Source organism: Musa acuminata, unplaced genomic scaffold, assembly GCF_036884655.1.
Source record: "Musa acuminata AAA Group cultivar baxijiao unplaced genomic scaffold, Cavendish_Baxijiao_AAA HiC_scaffold_481, whole genome shotgun sequence".
NCBI classification, from domain to species: domain Eukaryota; kingdom Viridiplantae; phylum Streptophyta; class Magnoliopsida; order Zingiberales; family Musaceae; genus Musa; species Musa acuminata.
The window spans coordinates 108,050-124,003 of NW_027020726.1; the positions used below are offsets into that span (position 1 = coordinate 108,050).

Below are 15,954 nucleotides of genomic sequence, written 5' to 3' on the forward strand. Positions count from 1 at the left end.
GCCATCCCAATTGGCACCATTAGGACTATCGAAAGCGGCACTTAGTTTCCTCTGATAAATTAGAATAAGTTGGCAATCATTAGGACTATCGAAAGATCGTTATAAGTAAAAAAGGGATAGTTTTAGTAAAAAATCAAAAAGAAAAATATCAGTAATCTGGGAAGTAAAAAAGGGATATTTTTAGTCAAAAATCAGAAAGAAAAATACCAGTTATTTGTGTTGAGAGTGGGATTTGAACCCATGCCCTTTCGGACCAGAACCTTAATCTAGCGCCTTAGACCAACTCAGCCATCCCAACTTGCATTTTTAGGATTATCGAAAGCGGCACTTAGTTTCCTCTGATAAATTAGAATAATTTGGCAATCGTTAGAAGTAAAAAAGGGATATTGTTAGTAAAAAATCAGAAAAAAAAATACCAATTATTTGTGTTGAGAGTGGGATTTGAACCCACGCCCTTTCGGACCAGAACCTTAATCTGGCACCTTAGACCAACTCGGCCATCCCAACTTGCATTTTTAATATTATCGAAAGCGGCACTTAGTTTCCTCTGATAAATTAGAATAAGTTGGCAATCGTCCGAAGTAAAAAAGGGATATTTTTAGTCAAAAATCAGAAAGAAAAATACCAATTATTTGTGTTGAGAGTGGGATTTGAACCCACACCCTTTCGGACCAAAATCTTAATTTGGCACGTTAGACCAACTCGGCCCAACTCGGCCATCCCAACTGGCATCTTTTGGACTATCGAAAGGAGTACTTAGTTTCCTTTGATAAATTAAAATAAGTTCCCTTTCGGACCAGAACCTTTCTGGCGCCTTAGACCAACTCGGCCATCTGGCCCCTTTAGGACTATCGAAAGGGGCATTTAGTTTCCTCTAATAAATTAGAATAAGTTGTTATTTGTGTTGAGAGTGGGATTTGAACCCACGCCCTTTCGGAACAGAATCTTAATCTAGCACCTTAGACCAACTCGGCCATCCCAACTGGCACCTTTAGGACTATCGAAAGCGGCACTTAGTTTCCTCTGATAAATTAGAATAAGTTGGCAATTGTCAGAAGTAAAAAAGGGATATTTTTAGTCAATGTCAAAAGTAAAAAAGGGATATTTTTAGTCAAAAATCATAAAGAAAAATATCAGTAAACTGGTGCCTTAGACCAACTCGACCATCCCAACTGGCCCCTTTAGGACTATCGAAAGGGGCATTTAGTTTTCTCTGATAAATTAGAATAAGTTGTTATTTGTGTTGAGAGTGGGATTTGAACCCACGCCCTTTCGGACCAGAACCTTAATCTGGGGATTTGAAACTGGCAATAAAGTAAAAAAGGGATATTTTTAGTCAAAAATTAGAAAGAAAAATACGGTGCCTTAGACCAACTCGGCCATCCCAACTGGCACCATTAGGACTAACGAAAGCGGCACTTAGTTTCCTCTGATAAATTAGAATAAGTTGGCAATCGTCAGAAGTAAAAAAGGGATATTTTTAGTCAAAAATCAGAAAAAAAAAATACCAGTTATTTGTGTTGAGAGTGGGATTTGAACCCACGCCCTTTCGGACCAAAACCTTAATCTGACGCCTTAGAGCAACTCGGCAATCCCAACTAGTGCATTTATGACTATCGAAAGCAGCACTTAGTTTCATCTGATAAATTAGAATAAGTTGGCAATCGTGAGAAGTAAAAAAGGGATATTTTTAGTCAAAAATCAGAAAAAAAAAATACCAGTTATTTGTGTTGAGAGTGGGATTTGAACCCACGCCCTTTCGAACCAGAACCTTAATCTGGCGCCTTAGACCAACTCGGTCATCCCAACTGGCACCTTTAGGACTATCGAAAGCGGCACTTAGTTTCCTCTGATAAATTAGAATAAGTTGGCAATTGTCAAAAGTAAAAAAGGGATATTTTTAGTCAATGTCAGAAGTAAAAAAGGGATATTTTTAGTCAAAAATCATAAAGAAAAATATCAGTAAACTGGTGCCTTAGACCAACTCGACCATCCCAACTGGCCCCTTTAGGACTATCGAAAGGGGCATTTAGTTTTCTCTGATAAATTAGAATAAGTTGTTATTTGTGTTGAGAGTGGGATTTGAACCCACGCCCTTTCGGACCAGAACCTTAATCTGGCGCCTTTAGGACTATCGAAAGTGGCATTTAGTTTCCTCTGATAAATTAAAATAATTTGGCAATCAAGTAAAAAAGGGATATTTTTAGTCAAAAATTAGAAAGAAAAATACGGTGCCTTAGACAAACTCGGCCATCCCAACTGGCACCATTAGGACTATCGAAAGCGGCACTTAGTTTCCTCTGATAAATTAGAATAAGTTGGCAATCGTTAGAAGTAAAAAAGGGATAGTTTTAGTAAAAAATCAAAAAGAAAAATATCAGTAATCTGCGAAGTAAAAAAGGGATATTTTTAGTCAAAAATCAGAAAGAAAAATACCAGTTATTTGTGTTGAGAGTGGGATTTGAACCCATGCCCTTTCGGACCAGAACCTTATTCTGGCGCCTTAGACCAACTCGGCCATCCCAACTTGAATTTTTAGGATTATCGAAAGCGGCACTTAGTTTCCTCTGATAAATTAGAATAATTTGGCAATCGTCAGAAGTAAAAAAGGGATATTTTTAGTCAAAAATCAGAAAGAAAAATATCAGTTATTTGTGTTGAGAGTGGGATTTGAAACCACGCCTTTTCGGACCAGAACCTTTATCAACCGACGCCTTTAGGACTATCGAAAGCGGCACTTAGTTTCCTCTGATAAATTAAAATAATTAAGCAATCAAGTAAAAAAAAGATATTTTTTGTCAAAAATTAGAAAGAAAAATACGGTGCCTTAGACCAACTCGGCCATCCCAACTGGCACCATTAGGACTATCGAAAGCGGTACGTAGTTTCCTCTGATAAATTAGAATAAGTTGGCAATCGTTAGAAGTAAAAAAGGGATAGTTTTAGTAAAAAATCAAAAAGAAAAATATCAGTAATCTGCGAAGTAAAAAAGGGATATTTTTAGTCAAAAATCAGAAAAAAAAAAAAATACCAGTTATTTGTGTTGAGAGTGGGATTTGAACCCACGCCCTTTCGGACCAGAACCTTAATCTGGCGCCTTAGACCAATTCGGCCATCCCAACTAGTGCATTTATGACTATCGAAAGCGGCACTTAGTTTCCTCTGATAAATTAGAATAAGTTGGAGTTATTTGTGTTGAGAGTGGGATTCGAAACCACGCCTTTTCGGACCAGAACCTTTATCAACCGACGCCTTTAGGACTATCGAAAGTGGCACTTAGTTTCCTCTGATAAATTAAAATAATTTGGCAATCAAGTAAAAAAGGGATATTTTTAGTCAAAAATTAGAAAGAAAAATACGGTGCCTTAGACCAACTCGGCCATCCCAACTGGCACCATTAGAACTATCGAAAGCGGCACTTAGTTTCCTCTGATAAATTAGAATAAGTTGGCAATCGTTAGAAGTAAAAAAGGGATAGTTTTAGTAAAAAATCAAAAAGAAAAATATCAGTAATCTGCGAAGTAAAAAAGGGATATTTTTAGTCAAAAATCAGAAAAAAAAATACCAGTTATTTGTGTTGAGAGTGCTTAATCTGGCGCCTTAGACCAACTCGGCCATCCCAGCTAGTGCATTTATGACTATCGAAAGCGGTACTTAGTTTCCTCTGATAAATTAGAATAAGTTCACAATCGTCAGAAGTAAAAAAGGGATATTTTTAGTCAAAAATCAGAAAGAAAAAATATCAGTTATTTGTGTTGAGAGTGGGATTTGAAACCACGCCTTTTCGGACCAGAACCTTTATCAACCGACGCCTTTAGGACTATCGAAAGCGGCACTTAGTTTCCTCTGATAAATTAAAATAATTTGGCAATCAAGTAAAAAAGGGATATTTTTAGTTAAAAATTAGAAAGAAAAATACGGTGCCTTAGACCAACTCGGCCATCCCAACTGGCACCATTAGAACTATCGAAAGCGGCACTTAGTTTCCTCTGATAAATTAGAATAAGTTGGCAATCGTTAGAAGTAAAAAAGGGATAGTTTTAGTAAAAAATCAAAAAGAAAAATATCAGTAATCTGCGAAGTAAAAAAGGGATATTTTTAGTCAAAAATCAGAAAGAAAAATATAAGTTATTTGTGTTGAGAGTGGGATTTGAACCCACGCCCTTTTAGACCAGAAGAAAAATATCAGTTATTTGTGTTGAGAGTGGGATTTGAAACCACGCCTTTTCGGACCAGAATCTTTATCAACCGACACCTTTAGGACTATCGAAAGTGGCATTTAGTTTCCTCTGATAAATTAAAATAATTTGGCAATCAAGTAAAAAAGGGATATTTTTAGTCAAAAGTTAGAAAGAAAAATACGGTGCCTTAGACAAACTCGGCCATCCCAACTGGCACCATTAGGACTATCGAAAGCGGCACTTAGTTTCCTCTGATAAATTAGAATAAGTTGGCAATCGTTAGAAGTAAAAAAGGGATAGTTTTAGTAAAAAATCAAAAAGAAAAATATCAGTAATCTGCGAAGTAAAAAAGGGATATTTTTAGTCAAAAATCAGAAAGAAAAATACCAGTTATTTGTGTTGAGAGTGGGATTTGAACCCACGCCCTTTCGGACCAGAACCTTAATCTGGCGCCTTAGACCAACTCGGCCATCCCAACTTGAATATTTAGGATTATCGAAAGCGGCACTTAGTTTCCTCTGATAAATTAGAATAATTTGGCAATCGTCAGAAGTAAAAAAGGGATATTTTTAGTCAAAAATCAGAAAAAAAAATACCAGTTATTTGTGTTGATAGTGGGATTTGAACCCACGCCCTTTCGGACCAGAACCTTAATCTGGCGCCTTAGATCAACTCGACCATCCCAACTTGAATATTTAGGATTATCGAAAGCGGCACTTAGTTTCCTCTGATAAATTAGAATAATTTGGCAATCGTCAGAAGTAAAAAAGGGATATTTTTAGTCAAAAATCAGAAAAAAAAATACCAGTTATTTGTGTTGAGAGTGGGATTTGAACCCACGCCCTTTCGGACCAGAACCTTAATCTGGCGCCTTAGACCAACTCGGCCATCCCAACTGGCACCTTTCGGACTATCGAAAGCGGCACTTAGTTTCCTCTGATAAATTAGAATAAGTTGGCAATTGTCAGAAGTAAAAAAGGGATATTTTTAGTCAATGTCAGAAGTAAAAAAGGGATATTTTTAGTCAAAAATCATAAAGAAAAATATCAGTAAACTGGTGCCTTAGACCAACTCGACCATCCCAACTGGCCCATTTAGGACTATCGAAAGGGGCATTTAGTTTTCTCTGATAAATTAGAATAAGTTGTTATTTGTGTTGAGAGTGGGATTTGAACCCACGCCCTTTCGGACCAGAACCTTAATCTGGCACCTTTAGGACTATCGAAAGTGGCATTTAGTTTCCTCTGATAAATTAAAATAATTTGGCAATCAAGTAAAAAAGGGATATTTTTAGTCAAAAATTAGAAAGAAAAATACGGTGCCTTAGACAAACTCGGCCATCCCAACTGGCACCATTAGAACTATCGAAAGCGGCACTTAGTTTCCTCTGATAAATTAGAATAAGTTGGCAATCGTTAGAAGTAAAAAAGGGATAGTTTTAGTAAAAAATCAAAAAGAAAAATATCAGTAATCTGCGAAGTAAAAAAGGGATATTTTTAGTCAAAAATCAGAAAGAAAAATACCAATTATTTGTGTTGAGAGTGGGATTTGAACCCATGCCCTTTCGGACCAGAACCTTAATCTGGCGCCTTAGACCAACTCGGCCATCCCAACTTGAATTTTTAGGATTATCGAAAGCTGCACTTAGTTTCCTCTGATAAATTAGAATAATTTGGCAATCGTCAGAAGTAAAAAAGGGATATTTTTAGTCAAAAATCAGAAAGAAAAATATCAGTTATTTGTGTTGAGAGTGGGATTTGAAACCACGCCTTTTCGGACCAGAACCTTTATCAACCGACGCCTTTAGGACTATCGAAAGCGGCACTTAGTTTCCTCTGATAAATTAAAATAATTAGGCAATCAAGTAAAAAAAGGATATTTTTTGTCAAAAATTAGAAAGAAAAATACGGTGCCTTAGACCAACTCGGCCATCCCAACTGGCACCATTAGGACTATCGAAAGCGGCACTTAGTTTCCTCTGATAAATTAGAATAAGTTGGCAATCGTTAGAAGTAAAAAAGGGAAAGTTTTAGTAAAAAATCAAAAAGAAAAATATCAGTAATCTGCGAAGTAAAAAAGGGATATTTTTAGTCAAAAATCAGAAAAAAAAAAAATACCAGTTATTTGTGTTGAGAGTGGGATTTGAACCCACGCCCTTTCGGACCAGAACCTTAATCTGGCGCCTTAGACCAACTCGGCCATCCCAACTAGTGAATTTATGACTATCGAAAGCGGCACTTAGTTTCCTCTGATAAATTAGAATAAGTTGGAGTTATTTGTGTTGAGAGTGGGATTTGAAACCACGCCTTTTCGGACCAGAACCTTTATCAACCGACGCCTTTAGGACTATCGAAAGTGGCACTTAGTTTCCTCTGATAAATTAAAATAATTTGGCAATCAAGTAAAAAAGGGATATTTTTAGTCAAAAATTAGAAAGAAAAATACGGTGCCTTAGACCAACTCGGCCATCCCAACTGGCACCATTAAAACTATCGAAAGCGGCACTTAGTTTCCTCTGATAAATTAGAATAAGTTGGCAATCGTTAGAAGTAAAAAAGGGATAGTCTTAGTAAAAAATCAAAAAGAAAAATATCAGTAATCTGCGAAGTAAAAAACGGATATTTTTAGTCAAAAATCAGAAAGAAAAATATAAGTTATTTGTGTTGAGAGTGGGATTTGAACCCACGCCCTTTCAGACCAGAAGAAAAATATCAGTTATTTGTGTTGAGAGTGGGATTTGAAACCACGCCTTTTCGGACCAGAATCTTTATCAACCGACGGCTTTAGGACTATCGAAAGTGGCATTTAGTTTCCTCTGATAAATTAAAATAATTTGGCAATCAAGTAAAAAAGGGATAGTTTTAGTCAAAAATTAGAAAGAAAAATACGGTGCCTTAGACAAACTCGGCCATCCCAACTGGCACCATTAGGACTATCGAAAGCGGCACTTAGTTTCCTCTGATAAATTAGAATAAGTTGGCAATCGTTAGAAGTAAAAAAGGGATAGTTTTAGTAAAAAATCAAAAAGAAAAATATCAGTAATCTGCGAAGTAAAAAAGGGATATTTTTAGTCAAAAATCAGAAAAAAAAAATACCAATTATTTGTGTTGAGAGTGGGATTTGAACCCACGCCCTTTCGGACCAGAACCTTAATCTGGCACCTTAGACCAACTCGGCCATCCCAACTTGCATTTTTAATATTATCGAAAGTGGCACTTAGTTTCCTCTGATAAATTAGAATAAGTTGGCAATCGTCCGAAGTAAAAAAGGGATATTTTTAGTCAAAAATCAGAAAGAAAAATACCAATTATTTGTGTTGAGAGTGGGATTTGAACCCACACCCTTTCGGACCAAAATCTTAATTTGGCACGTTAGACCAACTCGGCCCAACTCGGCCATCCCAACTGGCATCTTTTGGACTATCGAAAGGGGCATTTAGTTTCCTCTGATAAATTAGAATAAGTTGTTATTTGTGTTGAGAGTGGGATTTGAACCCACGCCCTTTCGGAACAGAATCTTAATCTAGCACCTTAGACCAACTCGGCCATCCCAACTGGCACCTTTAGCACTATCGAAAGCGGCACTTAGTTTCCTCTGATAAATTAGAATAAGTTGGCAATTGTCAGAAGTAAAAAAAGGATATTTTTAGTCAATGTCAAAAGTAAAAAAGGGATATTTTTAGTCAAAAATCATAAAGAAAAATATCAGTAAACTGGTGCCTTAGACCAACTCGACCATCCCAACTGGCCCCTTTAGGACTATCGAAAGGGGCATTTAGTTTTCTCTGATAAATTAGAATAAGTTGTTATTTGTGTTGAGAGTGGGATTTGAACCCACGCCCTTTCGGACCAGAACCTTAATTTGGCGCCTTGGACCAACTCGGCCATCCCAACTGGCGCCTTTAGGACTATCGAAAGCGGCACTTAGTTTCCTCTGATAAATTAGAATAAGTTGGCAATCGTCAGAAGTAAAAAAGGGATATTTTTAGTCAAAAATCAAAAAGAAAAATATCAGTTATTTGTGTTGAGAGTGGGATTTGAAACTGGCAATAAAGTAAAAAAGGGATATTTTTAGTCAAAAATTAGAAAGAAAAATACGGTGCCTTAGACCAACTCGGCCATCCCAACTGGCACCATTAGGACTAACGAAAGCGGCACTTAGTTTCCTCTGATAAATTAGAATAAGTTGGCAATCGTCAGAAGTAAAAAACGGATATTTTTAGTCAAAAATCAGAAAAAAAAATACCAGTTATTTGTGTTGAGAGTGGGATTTGAACCCACGCCCTTTCGGACCAAAACCTTAATCTGACGCCTTAGAGCAACTCGGCAATCCCAACTAGTGCATTTATGACTATCGAAAGCAGCACTTAGTTTCATCTGATAAATTAGAATAAGTTGGCAATCGTGAGAAGTAAAAAAGGGATATTTTTAGTCAAAAATCAGAAAAAAAAAATACCAGTTATTTGTGTTGAGAGTGGGATTTGAACCCACGCCCTTTCGAACCAGAACCTTAATCTGGCGCCTTAGACCAACTCGGCCATCCCAACTGGCACTTTTAGGACTATCGAAAGCGGCACTTAGTTTCCTCTGATAAATTAGAATAAGTTGGCAATTGTCAAAAGTAAAAAAGGGATATTTTTAGTCAATGTCAGAAGTAAAAAAGGGATATTTTTAGTCAAAAATCATAAAGAAAAATATCAGTAAACTGGTGCCTTAGACCAACTCGACCATCCCAACTGGCCCCTTTAGGACTATCGAAAGGGGCATTTAGTTTTCTCTGATAAATTAGAATAAGTTGTTATTTGTGTTGAGAGTGGGATTTGAACCCACGCCCTTTCGGACAAGAACCTTAATCTGGCGCCTTTAGGACTATCGAAAGTGGCATTTAGTTTCCTCTGATAAATTAAAATAATTTGGCAATCAAGTAAAAAAGGGATATTTTTAGTCAAAAATTAGAAAGAAAAATACGGTGCCTTAGACAAACTCGGCCATCCCAACTGGCACCATTAGGACTATCGAAAGCGGCACTTAGTTTCCTCTGATAAATTAGAATAAGTTGGCAATCGTTAGAAGTAAAAAAGGGATAGTTTTAGTAAAAAATCAAAAAGAAAAATATCAGTAATCTGCGAAGTAAAAAAGGGATATTTTTAGTCAAAAATCAGAAAGAAAAATACCAATTATTTGTGTTGAGAGTGGGATTTGAACCCATGCCCTTTCGGACCAGAACCTTATTCTGGCGCCTTAGACCAACTCGGCCATCCCAACTTGAATTTTTAGGATTATCGAAAGCGGCACTTAGTTTCCTCTGATAAATTAGAATAATTTGGCAATCGTCAGAAGTAAAAAAGGGATATTTTTAGTCAAAAATCAGAAAGAAAAATATCAGTTATTTGTGTTGAGAGTGGGATTTGAAACCACGCCTTTTCGGACCAGAACCTTTATCAACCGACGCCTTTAGGACTATCGAAAGCGGCACTTAGTTTCCTCTGATAAATTAAAATAATTAGGCAATCAAGTAAAAAAAGGATATTTTTTGTCAAAAATTAGAAAGAAAAATACGGTGCCTTAGACCAACTCGGCCATCCCAACTGGCACCATTAGGACTATCGAAAGCGGTACGTAGTTTCCTCTGATAAATTAGAATAAGTTGGCAATCGTTAGAAGTAAAAAAGGGATAGTTTTAGTAAAAAATCAAAAAGAAAAATATCAGTAATCTGCGAAGTAAAAAAGGGATATTTTTAGTCAAAAATCAGAAAAAAAAAAAAATACCAGTTATTTGTGTTGAGAGTGGGATTTGAAACCACGCCCTTTCGGACCAGAACCTTAATCTGGCGCCTTAGACCAACTCGGCCATCCCAACTAGTGCATTTATGATTATCGAAAGCGGCACTTAGTTTCCTCTGATAAATTAGAATAAGTTGGAGTTATTTGTGTTGAGAGTGGGATTTGAAACCACGCCTTTTCGGACCAGAACCTTTATCAACCGACGCCTTTAGGACTATCGAAAGTGGCACTTAGTTTCCTCTGATAAATTAAAATAATTTGGCAATCAAGTAAAAAAGGGATATTTTTAGTCAAAAATTAGAAAGAAAAATACGGTGCCTTAGACCAACTCGGCCATCCCAACTGGCACCATTAGAACTATCGAAAGCGGCACTTAGTTTCCTCTGATAAATTAGAATAAGTTGGCAATCGTTAGAAGTAAAAAAGGGATAGTTTTAGAAAAAAATCAAAAAGAAAAATATCAGTAATCTGCGAAGTAAAAAAGGGATATTTTTAGTCAAAAATCAGAAAAAAAAAATACCAGTTATTTGTGTTGAGAGTGCTTAATCTGGCGCCTTAGACCAACTCGGCCATCCCAGCTAGTGCATTTATGACTATCGAAAGCGGTACTTAGTTTCCTCTGATAAATTAGAATAAGTTCGCAATCGTCAGAAGTAAAAAAGGGATATTTTTCGTCAAAAATCAGAAAGAAAAAATATCAGTTATTTGTGTTGAGAGTGGGATTTGAAACCACGCCTTTTCGGACCAGAACCTTTATCAACCGACGCCTTTAGGACTATCGAAAGCGGCACTTAGTTTCCTCTGATAAATTAAAATAATTTGGCAATCAAGTAAAAAAGGGATATTTTTAGTCAAAAATTAGAAAGAAAAATACGGTGCCTTAGACCAACTCGGCCATCCCAACTGGCACCATTAGAACTATCGAAAGCGGCACTTAGTTTCCTCTGATAAATTAGAATAAGTTGGCAATCGTTAGAAGTAAAAAAGGGATAGTTTTAGTAAAAAATCAAAAAGAAAAATATCAGTAATCTGCGAAGTAAAAAAGGGATATTTTTAGTCAAAAATCAGAAAGAAAAATATAAGTTATTTGTGTTGAGAGTGGGATTTGAACTCACGCCCTTTCAGACCAGAAGAAAAATATCAGTTATTTGTGTTGAGAGTGGGATTTGAAACCACGCCTTTTCGGACCAGAATCTTTATCAACCGACGCCTTTAGGACTATCGAAAGTGGCATTTAGTTTTCTCTGATAAATTAAAATAATTTGGCAATCAAGTAAAAAAGGGATATTTTTAGTCAAAAGTTAGAAAGAAAAATACGGTGCCTTAGACAAACTCGGCCATCCCAACTGGCACCATTAGGACTATCGAAAGCGGCACTTAGTTTCCTCTGATAAATTAGAATAAGTTGGCAATCGTTAGAAGTAAAAAAGGGATAGTTTTAGTAAAAAATCAAAAAGAAAAATATCAGTAATCTGCGAAGTAAAAAAGGGATATTTTTAGTCAAAAATCAGAAAGAAAAATACCAGTTATTTGTGTTGAGAGTGGGATTTGAACCCACGCCCTTTCGGACCAGAACCTTAATCTGGCGCCTTAGACCAACTCGACCATCCCAACTTGAATATTTAGGATTATCGAAAGCTGCACTTAGTTTCCTCTGATAAATTAGAATAAGTTGGCAATCGTTAGAAGTAAAAAAGGGATAGTTTTAGTAAAAAATCAAAAAGAAAAATATCAGTAATCTGCGAAGTAAAAAAGGGATATTTTTAGTCAAAAATCAGAAAGAAAAATACCAGTTATTTGTGTTGAGAGTGGGATTTGAACCCACGCCCTTTCGGACCAGAACCTTAATCTGGCGCCTTAGAACAACTCGGCCATCCCAACTTGAATATTTAGGATTATCGAAAGCGGCACTTAGTTTCCTCTGATAAATTAGAATAATTTGGCAATCGTCAGAAGTAAAAAAGGGATATTTTTAGTCAAAAATCAGAAAAAAAAAATACCAGTTATTTGTGTTGAGAGTGGGATTTGAACCCACGCCCTTTCGGACCAGAACCTTAATCTGGCGCCTTAGACCAACTCGACCATCCCAACTTGAATATTTAGGATTATCGAAAGCGGCACTTAGTTTCCTCTGATAAATTAGAATAATTTGGCAATCGTCAGAAGTAAAAAAGGGATATTTTTAGTCAAAAATCAGAAAAAAAAATACCAGTTATTTGTGTTGAGAGTGGGATTTGAACCCACGCCCTTTCGGACCAGAACCTTAATCTGGCGCCTTAGACCAACTCGGCCATCCCAACTGGCACCTTTCGGACTATTGAAAGCGGCACTTAGTTTCCTCTGATAAATTAGAATAAGTTGGCAATTGTCAGAAGTAAAAAAGGGATATTTTTAGTCAATGTCAGAAGTAAAAAAGGGATATTTTTAGTCAAAAATCATAAAGAAAAATATCAGTAAACTGGTGCCTTAGACCAACTCGACCATCCCAACTGGCCCATTTAGGACTATCGAAAGGGGCATTTAGTTTTCTCTGATAAATTAGAATAAGTTGTTATTTGTGTTGAGAGTGGGATTTGAACCCACGCCCTTTCGGACCAGAAACTTAATCTGGCGCCTTTAGGACTATCGAAAGTGGCATTTAGTTTCCTCTGATAAATTAAAATAATTTGGCAATCAAGTAAAAAATGGATATTTTTAGTCAAAAATTAGAAAGAAAAATACGGTGCCTTAGACAAACTCGGCCATCCCAACTGGCACCATTAGGACTATCGAAAGCGGCACTTAGTTTCCTCTGATAAATTAGAATAAGTTGGCAATCGTTAGAAGTAAAAAAGGGATAGTTTTAGTAAAAAATCAAAAAGAAAAATATCAGTAATCTGCGAAGTAAAAAAGGGATATTTTTAGTCAAAAATCAGAAAGAAAAATACCAATTATTTGTGTTGAGAGTGGGATTTGAACCCATGCTCTTTCGGACCAGAACCTTAATCTGGCGCCTTAGACCAACTCGGCCATCCCAAATTGAATTTTTAGGATTATCGAAAGCTGCACTTAGTTTCCTCTGATAAATTAGAATAATTTGGCAATCGTCAGAAGTAAAAAAGGGATATTTTTAGTCAAAAATCAGAAAGAAAAATATCAGTTATTTGTGTTGAGAGTGGGATTTGAAACCACGCCTTTTCGGACCAGAACCTTTATCAACCGACGCCTTTAGGACTATCGAAAGCGGCACTTAGTTTCCTCTGATAAATTAAAATAATTAGGCAATCAAGTAAAAAAAGGATATTTTTTGTCAAAAATTAGAAAGAAAAATACGGTGCCTTAGACCAACTCGGCCATCCCAACTGGCACCATTAGGACTATCGAAAGCGGCACTTAGTTTCCTCTAATAAATTAGAATAAGTTGGCAATCGTTAGAAGTAAAAAAGGGATAGTTTTAGTAAAAAATCAAAAAGAAAAATATCAGTAATCTGCGAAGTAAAAAAGGGATATTTTTAGTCAAAAATCAGAAAAAAAAAAAATACCAGTTATTTGTGTTGAGAGTGGGATTTGAACCCACGCCCTTTCGGACCAGAACCTTAATCTGGCGCCTTAGACCAACTCGGCCATCCCAACTAGTGAATTTATGACTATCGAAAGCGGCACTTAGTTTCCTCTGATAAATTAGAATAAGTTGGAGTTATTTGTGTTGAGAGTGGGATTTGAAACCACGCCTTTTCGGACCAGAACCTTTATCAACCGACGCCTTTAGGACTATCGAAAGTGGCACTTAGTTTCCTCTGATAAATTAAAATAATTTGGCAATCAAGTAAAAAAGAGATATTTTTAGTCAAAAATTAGAAAGAAAAATACGGTGCCTTAGACCAACTCGGCCATCCCAACTGGCACCATTAAAACTATCGAAAGCGGCACTTAGTTTCCTCTGATAAATTAGAATAAGTTGGCAATCGTTAGAAGTAAAAAAGGGATAGTTTTAGTAAAAAATCAAAAAGAAAAATATCAGTAATCTGCGAAGTAAAAAAGGGATATTTTTAGTCAAAAATCAGAAAGAAAAATATAAGTTATTTGTGTTGAGAGTGGGATTTGAACCCACGCCCTTTCAGACCAGAAGAAAAATATCAGTTATTTGTGTTGAGAGTGGGATTTGAAACCACGCCTTTTCGGACTAGAATCTTTATCAACCGACGGCTTTAGGACTATCGAAAGTGGCATTTAGTTTCCTCTGATAAATTAAAATAATTTGGCAATCAAGTAAAAAAGGGATAGTTTTAGTCAAAAATTAGAAAGAAAAATACGGTGCCTTAGACAAACTCGGCCATCCCAACTGGCACCATTAGGACTATCGAAAGCGGCACTTAGTTTCCTCTGATAAATTAGAATAAGTTGGCAATCGTTAGAAGTAAAAAAGGGATAGTTTTAGTAAAAAATCAAAAAGAAAAATATCAGTAATCTGCGAAGTAAAAAAGGGATATTTTTAGTCAAAAATCAGAAAAAAAAAAAATACAAGTTATTTGTGTTGAGAGTGGGATTTGAACCCACCCCCTTTCGGACCAGAACCTTAATCTGGCGCCTTAGACCAACTCGGCCATCCCAACTTGAATTTTTACGATTATCGAAAGCGGCACTTAGTTTCCTCTGATAAATTAGAATAATTTGGCAATCGTCAGAAGTAAAAAAGGGATATTTTTAGTCAAAAATCAGAAAGAAAAATATCAGTTATTTGTGTTGAGAGTGGGATTTGAAACCACGCCTTTTCGGACCAGAACCTTTATCAACCGACGCCTTTAGGACTATCGAAAGCGGCACTTAGTTTCCTCTGATAAATTAAAATAATTAGGTAATCAAGTAAAAAAAAGATATTTTTTGTCAAAAATTAGAAAGATAAATACGGTGCCTTAGACCAACTCGGCCATCCCAACTGGCACCATTAGGACTATCGAAAGCGGCACTTAGTTTCCTCTGATAAATTAGAATAAGTTGGCAATCGTTAGAAGTAAAAAAGGGATAGTTTTAGTAAAAAATCAAAAAGAAAAATATCAGTAATCTGCGAAGTAAAAAAGGGATATTTTTAGTCAAAAATCAGAAAAAAAAAATACAAGTTATTTGTGTTGAGAGTGGGATTTGAACCCACGCCCTTTCGGACCAGAACCTTAATCTGGCGCCTTAGACCAACTCGGCCATCCCAACTTGAATTTTTACGATTATCGAAAGCGGCACTTAGTTTCCTCTGATAAATTAGAATAATTTGGCAATCGTCAGAAGTAAAAAAGGGATATTTTTAGTCAAAAATCAGAAAGAAAAATATCAGTTATTTGTGTTGAGAGTGCGATTTGAAACCACGCCTTTTCGGACCAGAACCTTTATCAACCGACGCCTTTAGGACTATCGAAAGCGGCACTTAGTTTCCTCTGATAAATTAAAATAATTAGGCAATCAAGTAAAAAAAAGATATTTTTTGTCAAAAATTAGAAAGAAAAATACGGTGCCTTAGACCAACTCGGCCATCCCAACTGGCACCATTAGGACTATCGAAAGCGGCACTTAGTTTCCTCTGATAAATTAGAATAAGTTGGCAATCGTTAGAAGTAAAAAAGGGATAGTTTTAGTAAAAAATCAAAAAGAAAAATATCAGTAATCTGCGAAGTAAAAAAGGGATATTTTTAGTCAAAAATCAGAAAAAAAAAAATACAAGTTATTTGTGTTGAGCGTGGGATTTGAACCCACGCCATTTCGGACCATAACCTTAATCTGGCGCCTTAGACCAACTCGGCCATTCCAACTAGTGCATTTATGACTATCGAAAGCGGCACTTAGTTTCCTCTGATAAATTAGAATAAGTTGGCAATTGTTAGAAGTAAAAAAGGGATATTTTTAGTCAAAAATCAGAAAGAAAAAATATCAGTTATTTGTGTTGAGAGTGGGATTTGAAACCACGCCTTTTCGGACCAGAACCTTTATCAACCGACGCCTTTAGGACTATCGAAAGCGGCACT

General features: G+C 36.2%; 18 non-coding genes across 18 annotated transcripts; all 18 read right to left on the reverse strand.

Moving 5' to 3' along the window:
- Positions 1-426: 426 nt before the first annotated feature.
- On the reverse strand, positions 427-507 carry TRNAL-AAG (transfer RNA leucine (anticodon AAG)). Its single transcript has one exon. It is a non-coding gene; the product is annotated as a tRNA-Leu (tRNA).
- A 1,221-nt stretch (positions 508-1,728) lies between these two features.
- TRNAL-AAG (transfer RNA leucine (anticodon AAG)) lies at positions 1,729-1,809 on the reverse strand. The gene has a single exon. It is a non-coding gene; the product is annotated as a tRNA-Leu (tRNA).
- Positions 1,810-3,041: 1,232 nt separating this feature from the next.
- Positions 3,042-3,122, reverse strand: TRNAL-AAG (transfer RNA leucine (anticodon AAG)). Its single transcript has one exon. It is a non-coding gene; the product is annotated as a tRNA-Leu (tRNA).
- A 1,456-nt stretch (positions 3,123-4,578) lies between these two features.
- TRNAL-AAG (transfer RNA leucine (anticodon AAG)) lies at positions 4,579-4,659 on the reverse strand. The gene has a single exon. It is a non-coding gene; the product is annotated as a tRNA-Leu (tRNA).
- Positions 4,660-4,996: 337 nt separating this feature from the next.
- TRNAL-AAG (transfer RNA leucine (anticodon AAG)) lies at positions 4,997-5,077 on the reverse strand. Its single transcript has one exon. It is a non-coding gene; the product is annotated as a tRNA-Leu (tRNA).
- Positions 5,078-5,714: 637 nt separating this feature from the next.
- TRNAL-AAG (transfer RNA leucine (anticodon AAG)) lies at positions 5,715-5,795 on the reverse strand. The gene has a single exon. It is a non-coding gene; the product is annotated as a tRNA-Leu (tRNA).
- Positions 5,796-6,308: 513 nt separating this feature from the next.
- TRNAL-AAG (transfer RNA leucine (anticodon AAG)) lies at positions 6,309-6,389 on the reverse strand. Its single transcript has one exon. It is a non-coding gene; the product is annotated as a tRNA-Leu (tRNA).
- Positions 6,390-7,286: 897 nt separating this feature from the next.
- On the reverse strand, positions 7,287-7,367 carry TRNAL-AAG (transfer RNA leucine (anticodon AAG)). The gene has a single exon. It is a non-coding gene; the product is annotated as a tRNA-Leu (tRNA).
- A 626-nt stretch (positions 7,368-7,993) lies between these two features.
- On the reverse strand, positions 7,994-8,074 carry TRNAL-AAG (transfer RNA leucine (anticodon AAG)). Its single transcript has one exon. It is a non-coding gene; the product is annotated as a tRNA-Leu (tRNA).
- A 572-nt stretch (positions 8,075-8,646) lies between these two features.
- Positions 8,647-8,727, reverse strand: TRNAL-AAG (transfer RNA leucine (anticodon AAG)). Its single transcript has one exon. It is a non-coding gene; the product is annotated as a tRNA-Leu (tRNA).
- Positions 8,728-9,959: 1,232 nt separating this feature from the next.
- TRNAL-AAG (transfer RNA leucine (anticodon AAG)) lies at positions 9,960-10,040 on the reverse strand. Its single transcript has one exon. It is a non-coding gene; the product is annotated as a tRNA-Leu (tRNA).
- Positions 10,041-11,497: 1,457 nt separating this feature from the next.
- TRNAL-AAG (transfer RNA leucine (anticodon AAG)) lies at positions 11,498-11,578 on the reverse strand. The gene has a single exon. It is a non-coding gene; the product is annotated as a tRNA-Leu (tRNA).
- Positions 11,579-11,764: 186 nt separating this feature from the next.
- TRNAL-AAG (transfer RNA leucine (anticodon AAG)) lies at positions 11,765-11,845 on the reverse strand. Its single transcript has one exon. It is a non-coding gene; the product is annotated as a tRNA-Leu (tRNA).
- A 129-nt stretch (positions 11,846-11,974) lies between these two features.
- TRNAL-AAG (transfer RNA leucine (anticodon AAG)) lies at positions 11,975-12,055 on the reverse strand. The gene has a single exon. It is a non-coding gene; the product is annotated as a tRNA-Leu (tRNA).
- A 128-nt stretch (positions 12,056-12,183) lies between these two features.
- Positions 12,184-12,264, reverse strand: TRNAL-AAG (transfer RNA leucine (anticodon AAG)). The gene has a single exon. It is a non-coding gene; the product is annotated as a tRNA-Leu (tRNA).
- A 1,231-nt stretch (positions 12,265-13,495) lies between these two features.
- On the reverse strand, positions 13,496-13,576 carry TRNAL-AAG (transfer RNA leucine (anticodon AAG)). Its single transcript has one exon. It is a non-coding gene; the product is annotated as a tRNA-Leu (tRNA).
- An 899-nt stretch (positions 13,577-14,475) lies between these two features.
- On the reverse strand, positions 14,476-14,556 carry TRNAL-AAG (transfer RNA leucine (anticodon AAG)). The gene has a single exon. It is a non-coding gene; the product is annotated as a tRNA-Leu (tRNA).
- A 511-nt stretch (positions 14,557-15,067) lies between these two features.
- On the reverse strand, positions 15,068-15,148 carry TRNAL-AAG (transfer RNA leucine (anticodon AAG)). Its single transcript has one exon. It is a non-coding gene; the product is annotated as a tRNA-Leu (tRNA).
- Positions 15,149-15,954: the final 806 nt, after the last annotated feature.